Source organism: Onychomys torridus, chromosome 18 (genome assembly GCF_903995425.1).
Source record: "Onychomys torridus chromosome 18, mOncTor1.1, whole genome shotgun sequence".
NCBI lineage: Eukaryota > Metazoa > Chordata > Mammalia > Rodentia > Cricetidae > Onychomys > Onychomys torridus.
The window spans coordinates 34,474,861-34,480,000 of NC_050460.1; the positions used below are offsets into that span (position 1 = coordinate 34,474,861).

At 39.5% G+C, this 5,140-nt stretch overlaps 1 non-coding gene and 1 pseudogene across 1 annotated transcript; one reads left to right on the forward strand and one right to left on the reverse strand.

The window, feature by feature from the left end:
• Positions 1-2,537: 2,537 nt before the first annotated feature.
• Positions 2,538-4,703, forward strand: LOC118569389 (annotated as a pseudogene).
• Positions 2,636-2,750, reverse strand: LOC118570164. Its single transcript, XR_004943157.1, has one exon. It is a non-coding gene; the product is annotated as a small nucleolar RNA SNORD89 (small nucleolar RNA).
• Positions 4,704-5,140: the final 437 nt, after the last annotated feature.

Sequence of the window (5,140 nt, forward strand, 5' to 3'; positions counted from 1 at the left end):
GTGTGTCACCACTGCCTAGTTGGCACACCTTTCTTGGCAACAGTATTTCTTGGGCCTCTAACAAACATGGGCACAGGGGGGTTTCCCTAACATGTTCTGTCTATGTAGCTTTGGTTGTCCTGGAGCTCACTATATAGACTAGGCATGGCCTTGAACTTAAAGATCCTCCTGCTTCTGAGTGCTGGAATAAAGGTGTATGCCACCACATCCAGCATTTTTTTTTTTTTTTTTTTTTGGGTCTGACATACCTTCTTATTTAAAGAAATTATGGAAAAAAAATTCCTCTTATGGAGGCATTTCTAGAACAGATTTATAGGGATAGAATCTGTTCTCCAACATTTGGCTACAGTTAAAGGAAGCCCAAGCTTGGAAGTCTAATAGCAGAGAAGGAACAGAACTCCAGATGTGTAACACATTCTCCTTATTCTTATGATTAGAGGAATGCACCTTGAGCTGCTGTAGGAGTGACCACCTCTGAACTAAACAGCTGATGGTACTGGGCAAAGGCCAGCACAGGACCAGAACACTGTTTTAGAAGGACAGGTTTCAGAGATTCACTGTGGGAACAGCTCTACAGCTGATCAACATGTCTAACCTGTAGTCCAGGATAGCTATAGCTGCAGCCCAACACAAAACTGAAAACTTAAAATACCATTTCAGGGAAGGTATATATATGCATGTATCTTTAAAATTCGATCATGTCGTTCTTGAGTGTGAATTCTGTAGATGACAAGTGTCCTGTCAAGATGTCTAAAGGATGGTTGCATGAGTTTAATAAAATACATTTAACCTGCAGCCAACAAGGACAGAACGTGGACCCATGAACACATGCCTGAAACTTATTTTTACATTTAACATGTAAAGCCTATCATAGCCTTGTTGAGCTGACACCAAGAGATGGTGATTCACTATGTCATTTTCATGTAACTGCCAAGACAGCCCCCCCCCCCCCCCAGTTTATGGTATGCGTTTGGAAGGGACTCTTGTAGTGAGAGGTGTAGCAAAAGGCACAAGCCACTCAAAATTTCCTACACATCAGAAAACAAGTCATGTGGTACACAAGAGGGAAAATCAAGTGTCCTTGTTGATTTTGGAATCCCAAATAAAATTCTTAAATACAGACCCTACAATGAGGAGGTCAAGATCATAGTGTTGGCGTTCACTAGGAAAAGAGTAGCTGTGCTTGGTGAACATGACTTGGTGAACATGTACATAATCAAAGTTTGTAGCAACACTAGATTACTCTAGGTTTAGCATGTTTACACTGGATGCACACCCTGGTTCAGCCCTGTAGTCCCAGCTATCTAGGTTTACTGGAGCAGGATTGCTTAAACCGCCAGCCCGGGCAATAAGTTACCATCTCCAAAAAAGTAAGCAGAACTATAATCCTGCGTGAGACTGAAAAACCACAAATCGACTTTGAAGTGTAATTAAACTAGTTTAATTTAAAATAGGATAAACTTCAAGACTTTTTTAGTTCAACTTAAATCTTCAAGTCACCTGTTCAAAAAAAAAAAAAAAAAAAAAACACTAGTCAGTAACATTTTAAGAGTAGTGTAAGTCTCAAAATACAACCACTTAAATAATTCTCAACAGCATTTATTACTGATTTAATCAACTTTACAGAAATAAGATCACTAAGTTTATAGGGCACACTCTTATTTACACCTAATTTTAAGTAGCACACTTCATATATTTTAGTTAACATTTCCATAGTAATTGTGGATCTCAGAGTCTATGATCTATGAGACAGTCTACACAATATTTTGAGTAGCTCTTGGTAACGAGAGTATTTATCTGAGGAATTAGTAATTAGGAAAAAGGTTTCATACATTTATCAAATCTTAGCAACTGCTTACTAATACTGCTGATTTAATTTCATCCTGTTCTTTTTCTGTAACTACTACTGCCTATATTAGGAACATCCAAGATTTACAGAAGGTACTGGCACAACTTGAGATTTGGTAACTACAATGGGCCCACAGAAAATACTGCTTTTCTCAAACTTATCATCATCCCAGCACATAACCTACCATTTGTCAGAAAGATGTTTGTTCCTAATATTTTCAAGTGAACAGGCACAGACACTTCAACTCATGATTTGTTCTAGACTTCACTGAGAGGCAGGTGGCTGGCTGCATAGCAGACACTATTATAATGAGGATTCATATACAAATACTTTTGGAAATGAAATGTTGAGAAATGTTTCTAAGGCTATAGAAGCAAGATTGAGCTGGGAAGAAGTCACAGGTGGCTTTTCTAATGCAGTGTCTCATCAGAGCAGCACATCACATTAAACCATTGCTTAGGAAAGGCAAAGCAATGTTTTCCTGATCTGTACAAACTGCTTTTGTCTAAATGTCAAGTTCCAGCTAATAATAGAGACACACTGATTAAACCTCATCCTTCCTTGAGCAAGTAATATCAACTTGCTCCAAGGAAACTACTGCCCAATTTAGCTAACTTATTCTAGAAGGGCTACTATTACTTTTACAATTCTAGCAGTCCTTGATTTGATAAATGTATTTAAAGGTACAATGACGCTGCTTGGTGAAGGTAGTTAGTCTAAGACACTGATTATTTTTCTGAGTGTGTGAGAAGTTGACCATATGCAGGAAGCTTCCACCCTGGCATTACTGAGGTCAGACAGTGATTCGCTTCAGGAGGTTTTGTCATCGTGTGCCCACATAGAGAGCAAACTGTTGATGGAGACACTGCAATTCGGCCTTTTATTGTCATCATCCCTCAGCAGCCATCGGAAAGTAAGGTTCAAGACCCCAATCAGCTTAGCAATGTGAGAAACAATTACCTGCCAAGTGAGAACATACTGTAGAGTGAAAAGCCAGGAGAGCAGGAACACAGCAAACAACCTCCTGTGTCATGGACATTGCCTCTTTCAACCATGGCCTCCAATCTTCAAAACACTATTCAAAGAGTCAGAAGTGGTCCACATGCTTGTAATTTCACCACTGGGAAAGCTGAGGCAGGATGGTGAATGCAAACGCAGACTGGATTAAACAATGAGACCCTGCCTTCAAAAATTCTTCAGTCATGATTAAATGATTAAAAACAATTTACCTTGTGCTATCACAATATCCTGTGTAAAAGCCAGCTTCATCTGCTGTTAGAATGATTACAGCATTTTCCCTGGCATGTCTTAAGACAGCACTAATCTATGTGATAAAGAATTCATATTTTCCTGTCTGCACTGACCACACTGAGGTTCAGTGAGAACTTGTAAAACCAACTTTGAGACTCTTAATAAGTGCTCAAAATAAGAGATTTTTCTACTTCAACAGCTCATATTAATCTGGTTGTACATTTTTTTTTTTCGGTAAAATTCACCACATATTTTACTATGAGTAGCTAGAATCGAACTTTAAAAAATAGCTTTCATGTCTTTGATATGGCTCTAAGAATAAATTCAGCTTTTAAAATTCTATTTTCTTGGTGCTGGCTTGGGATAGCCTCTGCAATTCTCTGGATGCTGATGCTCTGCCTGTGAAGATGAAGGTGTAAGTGCTATCCCACGGCCAGCTGTAGGAGAGAGTGTCCATATATAAACAGAGACATCTGTATGTGAAACTGTCAGTTATTACTCTATACAAAGATCCCAAAATTGTACTGGACTCATTTTTTAAATGATGCCAGTTCCAGGGAACTAATGAACCTTACTAGAACAATTCCTGGTATTATGGAAGCAGTATGTGTAATATTCCAATATACCTATGGTTGCAGGATATAGACACCATCCCATTTTGTTTAAGTCCAGTAGTTCAGTGACTACCAAAACAGGAAGCATGTAGTTCAAAATGGGAAGATCTACCTTCCATACCTACATGAATAGAAACATTTACTGTCAGACTTTTGAAGCTTATTCAGGTCATGACTGCAGTGTTTAGAGAAGGATCTTTTCAGTGTTCTCCATCCCACCATTTCTACATCCTTTCACTGTACCTAAAAACAGAACCACCAAAGACCTACATGCCAGGCATGCCAGGTAGAATTTCTATACCCATTTGGATACCTCTCTCCCTAATCCCAGTGGTTACCCTAGATGTCCTTACCCACCAGATGGTCGTTACCCTGCCACAAATTCCTAGTATGCTTTCCAGGATCCTGTGGTCAGAGATGACATAATCAGTAAGGACTACTGGGGCATCTCTCAACAGTCAGTGACAAACTGAGGTGGCAGGTGGAGGAAATGGATCACACCTAGGCAGGGCTCAATGCTTTGAAACAAAGACCACAACAGATCACTGGGAACTAGAAGAAATGGCCACCCATTTAGATTCTGAAATAGCTGAAGTTGATCAAAACAGAACTCATGAAGAAAGATAAATTTTGCTCTGGAGAAAATGGAAAATAAATCTGAAAATGATATGAAGTTATTCCTATGAAGATACTTATCTTTTACCCGGTGGAAGCCTCGAAGTGGAGAGTAACAGACCTGGATATGTTTTGACTCATGTTTGTCTCCTGTCCTGTAAGTAATTCCAGCTGAGGGCATTAATGCAAAAGGCAAGAAAGACTGTGGATCAGTAACCGCCACTGACTTGTGGTGTCGGCCAGAAACACTTCATAAAAGTCTTCTTGGGCTGGAGAGATGGTTCAGTGGTCAGAGAACTCAGGTTCAATACCAGTACCCACAAGGCGGCTCTGTAATTCCAGTTCCATCAGATTGGATGCCCTCTTCTGGCCTCTTTTGGTACTAGGCATGCAGATGGTGCACAGACATACATACAGGGAAAGTACCCATACACACAAACAAAACTTAAAAAAAGGCACTCTCGGTTTACCACTGAAGCGTGAAGTATTTTGAATCGAGAATATATTTTCTGTATCCTTTGGGTAAAGACTGGCTTTTATTAATATACTTTTTATCCTCTGTAAACTTTTTGTGCTTAATGCTGGGACTGATTACGCTAAACATATACATATTTTTTTTTTGTCAATAAGCATTTAGTTCTGTCTACAAAGTAGACCTGTAACACAAGTCTGGGACCAACAAAGGACTCCTACTCTTAAAGTATCCGACCACTCTGAAGAACTCGGACAACAATCTTCTAAGGCTTTATCTGTGGGGACATCGAGCCGAAGAGAGACGAGTAAAGGTCACAGTACTGACTGTCTTAAAATC